Consider the following 13,641-nt stretch of genomic DNA (forward strand, 5'->3'; position numbering starts at 1 on the left):
AGCTCAGGTCATGATCTCATGTTTCATGGGTTCGAGCCTTGAGTCTGGCTCCACACTGTCAGAATCCCTGCTTGAGATTCTCTCTCCCTTTCTCTCTTTGCTCACACCCCCTCTCTACATAAATAAATAAATAAATAAATAAATAAATAAATAAAGTAAGTAAGTAAGTAAGTAAGTAAGTAATAAGTAACTAAGTAAGTAAGTAAGTTCAAAAGCAATTACTTGCAGAAAAAAAGGCATTTGGGCTTGAATTGTTCAAATAATAATACTAATATTCCATTTCAGTTATTTTACATATATGTGGCATTTGGCAAGTTGGCAATTTTAAAGTTTTAAATTAACTTCTAGAATTTATTTGTGTTGAATTATATGCTAAAGACTTATCCTGCTCAGTAGTTTTAAGTTGGTTCATCATACATGTGCTGCCTGGAGAGATCATTATATATTTTGGGGAATAACTTGTTTGGCTATCCTACATATAGTTAATCATTAAAATACTTGAAATAATTATTAATAGGCTTCTACATGCTAAGATTGAATACTGAAATTATATTACTATACTTTTCAGTGTGATTTTACTAACATAATTCCATTGAAATTCAAAATTACTGAGATGTGGACAGATATATATGTATATACTTTTTTAGAGGAAAACATTTTCTGGTGTTCAGAAAAATAACAGTTGGTATAAGTTACTTGAGAACTAAGAAGCAAAGGTGACTAATTGGCTCCATATGCAAAGCTCTTATCCCATTGTTTATGGGATTCTGCTTCTTTATCCTTGGAAAATTACTGATATATATATGTATATATATCATATATACATATATGATATACATGTATACATACATATATATATTTTTTTAAGAGGAAAAATTTTCTGGTATTTAGAAAAATAACAGTTGGTATAGGTTACTGGAGAACTAAGAAGCATAGGTGACTAATTGTCTCCATATGCAAAGCTCTTATCCCATCGTCTGCTTCTTTATCCTTGGAAGACAGGTATGGGAAGAGAATGAAATTCTATGAGGAAGGAAACAAACAAACAAAAAAGAGGATAAAATTTTGCATTTATCAGTAAAGAGTTATCAATAAAACTATGAACCATGGTACTATCAACATGTATGTAGTAAGAATATATGTCTTTTGGTTCTTTTGATAGGCTCTCTAATTAGAACAGAATTCCTTTCCTATTCTCTTCCCATACCATTATTTACTTGATAATTATAGATATCTGAAAATCAGAGGCCCTCAATACAAAATCCTAAACATGAGAAATTACATTATGGCATATTACACAAATTACCTTATTATGTTTTGCACTTTTGATTTCCACTGTATAATTTTTGACTTCCATGATGATTTCAGACTTTTATAAATTGAAATACCTACTACTGTATATGAGCAAAACTGGGACTGCCATCAAGCAAATAGCAATTACACTAATCAGTCACAATTTTTCTTAATAACGTGCTCTTTTTCTTTTCATTCTCTTGTTGGAATATGCTGGTTTTGGTCTTTAATCATGTATAAATAGAATTAGTGTGAGAAGAAAATTTTCTCATATTTTAAAATAAGTTTTAATGAGCATTGAAATATTTTCACCTGTCACAATAGACCAATTAGACATGGTCATTTGTCTTATGTATTTTATTTCAACTATGCATGGAAGTACTAACAAAATTTAGACACAAATTGAAATCATTAGGATTTAGGGATAAAGAACTTTGGCCTTTATGAAACTTAATTAGCAAAATTAAATGATATAAAATCTGTGACTCTACAGAAGTACCAAATGCAAGGAATCCTGTAGACCTGTATATTATGAATGTCTTAACTGTGATTAGACGCCTTTCTATTCATACCATTAAAGACTGGAAATAGATGTCATCCTTGTATTGTAATGACCTTTTTCCTTAAGGAAAAACTCTCTATTAAAATAGTTATGTAAAAACTGAAGACAATTAAACAAAGCTTTAAAAAGTTATGGAATGCTTTAGGAAATTAAGAGAAAGGAACAAACTAAATTCCAGGCTTAGTGGGATAAATTGTTTTGGGTTTCTCTTGTTGCTAGCCTAAAAAACTAAATTTGGGTGTTGTAGAGTTTTCCATCAGCTTACATATATGACACTGTTTTGCGTCTGATATCATATTTGGGGGCAGTAACATTAATTGTATCATGGTTGAAGAATATATTGGAAAAATAGAATACAGTTCTTGGGGTAAGCATTACACTGTCAAATAAATCAGTTAATTAAAGAAAAAAATCTAATCTGTCAGATGTGAGAAAAACAAAATTATTATTCTTTATTGTCATTTTTTTGTCAATTGATTGTTTGGTTCATTTAAATTCAGGCTAAAGAAGAAACAAATGAAAGAAAAGCTGCAGGAGCTGTAAAAGAATTTCCAGCTCATCAGGAGAGGTAAGTGAATGCAATGAAAATAAATAATATCTTGAAAGAGAAAGAAATGGACACTTTTGCAGAGCCTGGGTGATGCTAAATAAAATTTACATTTTATAAAAGTGCAGTGTACTGCAAGATTTATAATTTACAAGTTGGAGGAAAGTAAAAAGAAGAGAAATACACATTATTGATGGCATCGGCTCCTAAGGAAAAACTTTGGTGATGATTTTGGTGTGTATCCGTGCATAGGCTGTGGTTTACCTACATAATCAAATTTTGTATGCGAATTTTTGTGCTAAGTGTTATTAGTTTATCATTATAACAGTGTAAGATTTTCATGTTACTTTAAGTGTAATATAAGCATCTTTAATTCCTGCACAGTATATCTTTTAGGATATCTGCAAGGGTAATGTGGTCATTCTTTGATATTTAGATTTTTTTCTCATTACACAAAAATAAATAATGATAGATAGATAGATAGATAGGATAAATTCATTGGAGGGTGCCTGGGCGACTCAACTGGTTAAGTGTCCTGCTTCAGCTCAGGTCATGATCTCATGGTTTATGGGTTTGAGCCCCATGTCGAGTTCTGTGTTGATAGCTCTGAGCCTGGTGCCTCCTTCAAATTCTGTGTCTCCCTCTCTTTCTGCCCTTCCCCCTTCTCTGCTCATGCTCGTGTGAGCGCGCGCTCTCTCTCAAAAATAAATAAATGTTAAAAGTTAAATTCATTAGGGTAAATACCACAACGTTATGTTTCTTTTTAAAAAAATGTAATGTTAATTTATTTTTGAGAGAGGGAAAGAGACAGCACACGCATTAGCAAGCAACTGAGCGTGGGAGGAGGAGGGCAGAGAGAGAGGGAGATACAGAATCCAAAGTAGGTTCCAGGCTCTGAGCTGTCTGCACAGAGCCGGATAGATGCAGGGGCTCGACCTCAAACTCATGAACCATGAGACCATGACCTGAGCTGAAGTCGGATGCTTAACTGACTGAGGCACCCAGGCACCACCACATTTCTTGATATACTTGTTCCTTGGTGCTTTTGGAAGATGTGCCCTGTAGTCACTAGTGAATGCAGGTACCTATATTGATATGCTATTTAATATTAGGATTTTTTATTCTTGGTTATTTGTATAAAAACTAAACCATCAGTGATCAATTTCATGATTAGGTCACCAGGAGTATTTTCCATCTTAGAATGTGTCATATTAAGTTTCATCATTCATAAGTAGTCTATTCTCTGTTTTGTCCATCAGTCTATGGAGGAACACTCTCGACTTACACCTTTATACTTCTCAGTCACCTGTATTCTGAGACTTTTCCCTGGGAAACCTGAGTTTACTAATTTGACTAACCTTAACTTCCAATCTTGTTTCTAATTTACAGTAGATTATAATAATACTTGTTATTTATTCAGCTTCTAGTACTGCCCCAGGGCCTGTCGAGTCCATCCGGATAAATTCTTAATAAACATGAAGTGGGACTCCTACAAATTCAAATATATATAGTTAAATCTTCCTATTTTCTTTCCCCAAAACAGAAAAAAGACAAAAAAGAAAATCATCCATTTTGATCTTTGTCTAACTTTAGCTTTGTTTTGTTTCATTCAACTCTTTCTAGAAAATATGCACCTACTATTACTAATAGAAGTAATACTCCTGCTTAAACATATTTTTAAAATTTTGATTTCTCCTTAGCCATCTTAGGAAACTTTATTAGACGCCCCACCCCACCACCCTCACATACGCATTAGGAGACAAGGAGACAAGGAAAGTCCTTTTGCTTAAGTGAAGAATCTCTGAAAAGTCATGTGTTCTCATAAGAAGAATTTTTATGGTGCCTTTGAAGTAAACATTCTGGTGAAGTACAAGGATCTTCAAGAAATAGTAGCAAACAGATCAGATTTCAGCATTAATAAAACAGGGGTCAAAGTCTAATTGCATCTAAATTCAAATTATATTAGTGGCACCAGTGACATTTCTTTGGCCTCTTCTGAAGGCAGTGGGTGTTGTTCAGATTGTTAGTTTTAATTTGTTCAGATGTGTTTTCATTACCAATTGGTACAGAGGTGGCAAAGTGACATGATCTCTGGAGGAAGAACAAATGGTGAAATGTGTTTTTTGAGTCTCTTCCAGTGGCAACCAGTTTGATACCCCTTAGGAAATGTTTCTTGACAAAAATTATAAGAAAAATACCAACACTTGATTTCCAAATGTTTGACAAAATGGAAACTCTTTTGTTTGCCAGGAAAATAGAACCAGTGGACCCTTTAATCTCAATATTTAATGGAGTTTTAAGAAAAGTTTATAAAGGAGAGAATATGTAAATTGTGCCCCAAATAGTCTGTAAGGTCAATTTAACTAACAGACACTCTGGGTTTGTCAAGATCTACATTATTATTTTTTTGAAGTTTGGGTTTTTTTTAAAAATTTTTCTATCTTTCCTGCCTTTTACTAACTCATTAAGTTTTCTTTGTTCTTTTCTCTTTATTCTAGTTGTTTGGAAATTAGGCATTTAAACATCTTTTGGTGGTTAGTAGAGATAAACACATTTTAAATATATTAATTTTGATATCAAGCTAGCCTGAAATTGTGAAATTTCCAAACAGTTCAATAAAATAAATTTAACACATGGAACTAAAATTACTGTCACCAATTCTTGGAGTCTTTTCTTTTTCCAAGAAAATGTTAATGAGAAAAGTGGCAGAAAGAAAAGTGACCACAACAATTGGCAGATTTAGTTATTTTTCTAGCTTTTAAAGTTTATTTTAAACACGAAAGGCAAAAATATAGGCCAAAAACAAGCACCACCCAACCAATAAAGCACATTTAAAAAAAATCTCAGTGACTTCAGTCCTCTGTTATTTTATTCATCTTGCCCCTTTTTCTTTCATTTCCTTCTCTATTACACTCACTAATAATAAATAAACAAGGTCTACTAACTAAATGTGATTCAAGATAAAGCTTTTTCCATAAATCATAAATCACTTAATATCATTCTGCAAAGTGCCTTTATTTGCTCTATTTAACATCTGACTGAGAATGTTCACTTTTATAAGTCTGATAAATATTTGGCACCAATAGAAAGCTATTTCGTTTGAAATTTTATTGCATTGCACATTAGCATTTCGTAGACACTCATTTATCCAGTCAATCTGTAATTAATTAGTTCATTTCACTTGAGTCATCATAAACCCAGTTCTCTTGTTCCCAGTATACTTGATAAACCTTGAAGCTTTGCAGGTGAGTTATTCAGTGCTTATCGCCAGGGTGTTCACACAGTTCTGCTTTTTCTCCTGTCAGTGTGATATAAAATCTATCCATGGCCCTCTTTTGTTTTTAATACCATATTGGATGGTAATCCTTTGTGGTTAAAAAAAAAGAAAGAAAGAAAAGAAAAAAGGACATTTCAAGATGCCATTATTAAGTCCACATGATGAATATTTATTGTTGTTGCTATTTAGATGTCTCAGAGGATATTCAAATTAATTTGATGTAGCATGGGGAGACCAGAAAAGAACATCTTTAGTCTTGGAAAAAACACTGATTAAAATAACTAAAATCAAACACAAGCCAAAAAAGGGACAGAAAGGGTAACACTTTCTCACAAACTTGTTTTGGAAATTTCTACAAAAAAATTCTGACCATTAGTCAGCAGAGCAATGTTTTTCAGATTTTTTTGGATTCTTATATATTCACCCAATAAAATCATGCTTTTATTTGTTTTTGAAAGTTGGTACATGATGACAGATTTGTTCTTCTAGCAGGAACAGTATTTTCCTGGGCTTCATGCTCCTTCACTTCTTGTTACACTCATTTATAATTATCAGGGAAGCACAAGGTAAACGAATGTGACTTAAAAATTATAAGTTATAGGGGTGCCTGGGAGGTTGAGCATCTGACTCTTGATTTTAGCTCAGGTCATTATCCCAGGGTTATAGGATGGAACCCCACATCAGGCTCTGTGCTGGGCATGGAGCTTGCTTAGGGTTTTCTCTCTCTTTCTTTTGCCCCTCTTCTCCTGCTCATGCACTCTCTCTCTAAAAAAAAAAAAAAAAAGTATTAATTGGAAGGACCTCCAAACTGATAGAAATGTTGAGCCACTGCCAAAAATGTAAATAAAATTGTGCCCCTGCTGCTTAAAATTCAGTGCAAATGTTAGAATGTTAGGCTTTATTTTCAGTTATTGAATAAACATTGCCTGAATATGTAGAAAATCCTGTGCATACATTGGGAATAGAGAAATGAATAAGCCATGCATTCCATTCTCGAAGAGTTCAATGTAAATGTAGGGAAATATTCATCCAAGTTTTAGTCTAAGTTAGAAATTTGGTACCATACTTTTATAGTCCCTTTTATTGGCATTACTTCAATTTTACTTCCTGTAGAGCATCACAAATTAAACTGATTTCACCAACTGTTCTTCAGGCAACTAAATATTGTGATGGTCTTTTCCTGAACCCATCATCCATGGCCAGTTTTCTTTTAAATGTACAGTTGGAGTTACTCAAAATTGTACTTAATGATTATCTGATTGAGATGGCACATTGAAAATGTGGCATTACCATTTCTCCCTGTCTCCAAATTCCTTTTGAAATAACAAAGAGTAACTAGAAAAAAAAAAAAAAGCTAACAGGAATAGTTGTTTTTTGAGGAACCTTCAGTTAAGAGTAAAAACATGGTTTGGGATTGATAGGTAAATTTAAAACAAAGTCACTGGAGACCATGTACACAATGCACATACCTCCTGCCGAGATGAGGATTGGTTTTCCTGCTAGAAATTCCAAATGTGGAGTTAAGGGGAGAATGTAGGTGATCACAGACCTTCCTGTCAGGTATTGGGTAGGACATGCCATTTACATTCTCAGAAACTCTCAGAATGGGAAATTTGACTCAAGCTTTATGATTCTCTGTATGTAAGAACATATATACACACAATAATTTAACTTCTTCCTTTAAGATTTAGATATAATTTATTCCTTTGCCTTGCCTTAATTGCTGTTAACTAGGACTTCTAGTACTTTGGTGAATGAGAGTGGTGTGGTATTCGTAGTCTTAGAGGAAAACTTTCAGTGTTTCACTGTTGACTATGATGTTAGCTGTGGGTTTGTGGTATAGGACTTTTATTATGTTGAGTTATGTTCCATCTCTACCCAATTTGTTGACACTTTTTATTATGAAAGGAAGTTGTATTTTGTCAACTGCTTTTTCTGCATCTATTGAGGTGAACCTGTGATTTTTAGCTTTCATTTTATTAATGTGATATACCACATTATTGATTTGTGGATTTTGCATCCCGAATAAATCCCACTTGTCCATGGTGTATGATCCTTTTAATATGTTGTTGAGTTCATTTTGCTTAATTTTGTTGTGAGTTTTTGCGTCTTTATTCATCTGGGATATTCACCTGTAGCTTTCTTTTCTTCCACTGTCTTTGTCTGGTTTTGGTAATCTCAAGCCCAGGTGATACAGTAAACTAAGCAAAGTGGGTATTCACCTCACTGGGCACATGGGATAGAAGAAAACAAGTCACAGCCTAAGGTAATACCAAAATGAAAATAGAGAAAATAGTAAGAAAAGGCAGATGCATTTGGTGTTCTTCCCAGTATAAGTCATCCATTGCGTTAGCTATCTTAGAGGCCCCATCTTGAATGCCTACTCTCCATCTATTTATCTCAAAAAAAGTTCCACTTATACAGAGTCAATATTCATCCCTTTCATTATAAAGAAGCCTGGTGGGGAAATTAGTTTCACAGTTATTTAAGCAATTCAAGTAACGTACCTATGTCAGTTATTATAAATGTCTCTTTTTAAATCATTTGATTCAGCTAAAACATTTTTATTTAAATTTTTTTTTCAACGTTTTTAATTTATTTTTGGGACAGAGAGAGACAGAGCATGATCGGGGGAGGGGCAGAGAGAGAGAGAGAGGGAGACACAGAATCGGAAACAGGCTCCAGGCTCCGAGCCATCAGCCCAGAGCCTGACGCGGGGCTCGAACTCACGGACCGTGAGATCGTGACCTGACTGAAGTCGGACGCTTAACCGACTGCGCCACCCAGGCGCCCCCAGCTAAAACATTTTTGAGTCCATATGATACGACAAGCACTGATCTAGGCATGAGATACTCAGACATGAGCAAACCAAACAAGGTGCTTGTCATCAAAGAGTTAAAATTTAGGCGCAGCAGTGGGGCAGAGGGGTGGGGGCACCGAGGCAAGTCGGTTCACGGGGGGCGCTCCTTCAATGGGAGCATGCAGCATCGGAACTCGGCCACAGAGGCGGGGAAGGAAAAGTGCGCCAGCAGTCTTGGCGCGCGCACCCCACAAGGGCTGTTACTGCCTCTGCTCACCCTACCCCACCCTCCCTCGGCTGGAAGGCCTCTGGTGTGGCGGTCTCTGATGGTGTCATCAAAGTGTTCAATGACATGAAGGTTCGTAAGTCCTCAACACCAGAGGAGGTAAAGAAGCGCAAGAAGGCGGTACCCTTCTGCCTGAGCGAGGACAAGAAAAACATCATCCTGGAGGAGAGCAAGTAGATCCTGGTGGGTGATGTGGGCCAGACTGTAGACGACCCCTATGCCACCTTTGTCAGGATGCTGCCAGACAAGGACTGCCACTATGCCCTCTATGATGCCACCTACGAGACCAAGGAGAGCAGAAGGAGGACCTGGTGTTTATCTTCTGGACACCTGAATGTGCACCCCTTAAGAGCAAAATGATTTATGCCAGCTCCAAGGATGTCATCAAGAAGAAGCTGACGGGGATCAAGCATGAATTACAAGCAAACTGCTATGAGGAGGTCAAGGACCGCTGCACCTTGGACGAGAAACTGGGGGCAGCGCCATCATCTCCCTGGAGGGCAAGCCTTTGTGAGCCCCCTCCAGCCCCCTGCCTGGAGCATCTGGCAGCCCCAGACCTGCCTGTGGGGTTGCAGTCTGCCCCCTTCCTGCCAGACCCAAGGGGCTGGGGGCATCCCAGCAGGGGAAGGACAATCCCTTCACCCCAGTTGCCAAACAGCCTCCTCACCCCCTGGACCTTCCTCCTACCTCCATCCCTGACAGTTCTGGACTTCCCAAACTGCTTTTAATCTTCTCATTCCTCTTGGGTTGAAGCAGACCAAGTCCCCCCCCCCCCCCCAGGCACCCCAGTTTGGGGGGGGGGCTGTATTTTTTTTAACGATACCCCAGTTCCCCACCTGTACCCTCCTTTTCCCATGCTGCCAACTTTTAACAGCAATAGTGACTGTGTTTGTCTGTTTAGTCCTGTGTATAAAAGGAATGTTGTGGAGATGAACCCTCCTTGTGCCACTGGTTCCCTTCCCTTTTGCCCCTGGTCTTCGCCACTGATGGAGGCAGGACCAGTAAGGGACCTTCACTTAAACACACACACACACACACACACACCAATAAAAAAATAAAGTTAAAATTTAGAGGACACAAATGGTAAATAAGCAAACAAAGAAATTTACATATTATGATAAAGTCTGGAAAAGATTAAAATTCAGGTGAGACGCTGAAGAGCAACGGAAATCACTTTTATGTGGGGTGATCAAAAGAGTCTGTGGCGATGTGAGGTTTAAGTTGAAATCTGAAGAAAATGACCAAACATATGAAAAGTTAGAAAGCAGAGCATTCCAAGGAGAGGAATAGTAAGCAATGGGGCCTGTTTATATGGGAAGGGTGAAGGAAGTGATCTTTAAGAAATTTAAATGAGGTCAGTGTGACTGGAGCATAATGAGAAAGGGCATGAATGATGTAAGGCCAGGTAGTGTACATATCAAGAAATGCCCTGTGGAACAATGTAGAGTCTGGATTATATTTCTTATCAGTGAGTTTCCATTGAAGGTTTTACCCAGAAGGTGGCATCATCTGGTTTTTATTTTTTTACAAGACCAGTATATCAGCTATGTGGAAATTGAATTAAATAAGGGCAGTGTAAAAGAAGGGAGACCAATGACTGGTTTGTGACAGTAGTCTGGACAAGAGTGATGGTGTCTTGGACCCACGTAGTGGGCTGATTCTTAGATTTTTGGTTTGAGCAACAGGGTAGATAGTGGTGGTATCTATTGAGATGGGAATACCAGGAATTAATAGTTTTAAGTAAGAGGTAACCCAGAGGTTAGTGTTTAATAAGTTAGGTTGAGATGTGTAACATGTTATATTTAAAGGTGCTGAAGATCTTGTCTTTTTTAGTTGGGAGATTCATGTTTGACCACAGTGATGAAAAAGTATGCTTACGTAAGTTTACTGAAAATTCAAAAGTAATCGGCAAAAGTTTAGAAATAGAATTTATAATTTCCAGGTAGCAAAGAAGAGTTAAGAAAACCTTATCAGCATGACCAACAGCTAGGGAAGGTCAGTGAAAACAAGAAAAAATAAATCATATTATAAACAAAGTGTCAGAATATATCTAGACATCTCAGTAATTATACTAGATATAGTTACTTTGGTTGCTTATAAGTTTTTGCTATAATGTTTCATGCTAAAATGAGTATATAAATTTTGGTAAAAATTCATGAGTATTATATTATATAGGAAAATTCCTAGCAGTGGCATTGTATGTCAGAATGTGCATTTTAGGTATGGCAGCTTATCAATTACATATCAATTGTTCTTTAAGACAAACAACTTTTGTCTTCACTTATTTTCCTTATTGATTGTGTTTTCTATGTTACTGATTTCTGGTCTGATGTTTATCCTTTCCTTTTTGTATGCTTATTTTGGATTTCATTTACACTTCTTTTTTGGGTTTGTTTTTGTTTATTAAGGTAGAAGCTGAAGCCATAGTTTTAGTATCTCTTTATATACAAATAGATATTTTATACTATAAATTTCCCTCTAAATCCTGCTTTAGTTCCATTACACAAATTTTGATGTGTTCCCTGTTCTCTTTTCATTAAAGATAGTTTCTCATTTCACTTGTAATACCTTCTTTGATCCATGGATTATTGAGAACTAAGTTTTCTTAGTTTCTGAATGTTTAGAGATATCCTTCTGTTATTGAAATTAAATCCATTTTTGTCAGTGACCATACTTTGTATGACTTGAATTACTTAAAATTGATTGAGACTTGGCTATAGTTTAACTGGTAAATATTCCATGCATAGTTAAATGCAAACTGTATTCTTTTGTTGTTGGGGGAATATTCACCCTTCCTGATATTCTTTTGTTTGTTTGTTTATTTATTTTTGAGAGAGAGACAGAAACAGAGACAGAGTGTGAGCAGGGGAGGGGGAGAGAGAGAGAGAGAGAGAGAGAGAGAGAGAGAGAGAGAGAGAGAATGAGAGAGAGAATGAATGAATCCAAACCAGGCTCCAGGGTTTGAGCTGTCAGCACAGAGCCCAATGTGGGGCTCAAACTGATGGACTGTCAGATCACGACCTGAGCTGAAGTCACATGCCTAACCCACTGAGCCACCCACATGCCCCTCACCCTTCCTGATTTTCTGTTCCATTAATCATCGAAAGTGGACTGTTAAAATCTCTGACATCTAAATATGTATTTGTCGATTTCTCCCTGCATTTTTATCAATTTCTGCTTCATGTGTTTTAAAGCTCTGTTATCAGATGCATAAATGTTTAAAATTATTTCCTCTTGATAAAGCAACCCCTTTATCATTATAAAATGACCTTCTTTTACCCAGATAATATTTTGCTCTGTAATCTACTTTGAGCGTAGACTCTAATCTGTGATTACTGCTAGCTTAACATTAAATATCTTTTTTAAAATGTTTATTTTTGAGAGAGAGTAAGAGAGAGAAAGCACACATGTGCAGGGGGAAGGGCAGAGAGAGAGAGAAAGAGGGAGACAGACAATCAGGAGCCATAAGCACAGAGCCCGATGCAGGGCTTGAACTCATGAACTGTGGGATCATGACCTGAGCTGAAATTAAGAGTCGCATATTTAATCAACTGAGCCACCCAGGTGCCCCAACATTAAATATATTTTACCATTGATTTTCTTTGTGGTATTATATTTAAAGAGTATTTCTTGGGCAGCATATAGTTGAGTGTCATCTTTTCATCCAATCTGACAATCCTTGCTTCCCCCCCCCCCATTTTTTCCCTTTAATCTTTTATTCCATTTTTAAAATTATAATTCCAGTGTAGTTAATATACAGTGTTATATTAGTTTCAGGTATACGGTACAGTGATTAAACAGATTAAACAGATCCATATATTTATTCAGTGCTCAGTAAGATAAGAGTACTCAATCCCTTTCAACTATCTCACCCATTCCCCCATCTGCTTGTTCTCTATAGTTGAGTCTGTTTTTTGCCTTATCTCTCGCTCTTTTTTCCCTTTGTTCACTTGTTTCTTTTCTTAAATTCCATATTTGAGTGACATCATATAGGAGGTGTCTTTCTCTAACTGGCCTATTTCACTTAGCTTTATACTCTCTAGAACCATCCATGTTGTTGCAAATGACGAGGCTTCATTCTTTTTTATGGGTGAATAATATTACCTTATATATATAAACCACATCTTTTTTAGCCATTCAACTTTGGATTGACACTTGGACTGCCTTCATAGTTTGGCTATCTTAAATAATGCTGCAGTAAATACAGAGCTGCTTGTATCCCTTTGAATTAGTGTTTTCATATTCTTTGGGTAAATACCCAGTAGTATGATTACTGGATCATAGGGTAGTTCTGTTTCTAATTTTTTGAGGAACCTCCAAACTGTTTACCAGAGTGGTTACACCAGTTTGCATTGTTATCAACAGTGCATGAGGGTTCCTGTTTCTCCACATCCTCATCAACAATTACTGTGTCTTGTGTTTTTGATTTTGGCCCTTCTGACAGATGTGAGGTGGTATCTCACTACAGTTTTGATTTGCTTTCCCTGACAATGAGTTATGTTGAGCATCAACATCATAAGCATCATGTGTCTGTTGGCCATCTGGATGTCTTCTTTGGAGAAATGTCTGTTCATGTCTTCTGCCCATTTTTAAATCAGATTATTTGCTTTTTGGGCGTTGAGTTGTATAATTTCTTTACATATGTTGGGTATGTTGTTTGCAAATGTCTTCTCCTATTACATAGGTTGTCTTAGTTTTGTTGGTTGTTACCTTTGCTGTGCACAAGCTTTTTATTTTGATATAGTCCCAATAGTTTACTTTTGCTTTTGTGTCCTTTGCCTCTGGAGATATAACTAGAAAGATACTCCCTTTTTTTGTATGAAATTTATTGTCAAATTGGTTTCCATACAACACCCAGTGCTCATCCCAACAGGTG

At 36.4% G+C, this 13,641-nt stretch overlaps 1 long non-coding RNA gene and 1 pseudogene across 1 annotated transcript in view; both read left to right on the forward strand.

Moving 5' to 3' along the window:
- The first annotated feature begins 2,370 nt into the window (after window positions 1-2,370).
- Window positions 2,371-13,641, forward strand: part of LOC122200267 — a 316,204-nt gene continuing 304,933 nt past the window's right edge. The window contains exon 1 of the long non-coding RNA XR_006193771.1: window positions 2,371-2,423. This is a non-coding gene — a long non-coding RNA (uncharacterized LOC122200267). The remainder of the gene's footprint in view (window positions 2,424-13,641) is intronic.
- Window positions 8,790-9,426, forward strand: LOC122200263 (annotated as a pseudogene).

Source organism: Panthera leo, chromosome A1, assembly GCF_018350215.1.
Source record: "Panthera leo isolate Ple1 chromosome A1, P.leo_Ple1_pat1.1, whole genome shotgun sequence".
In the NCBI taxonomy this organism is placed as follows: domain Eukaryota; kingdom Metazoa; phylum Chordata; class Mammalia; order Carnivora; family Felidae; genus Panthera; species Panthera leo.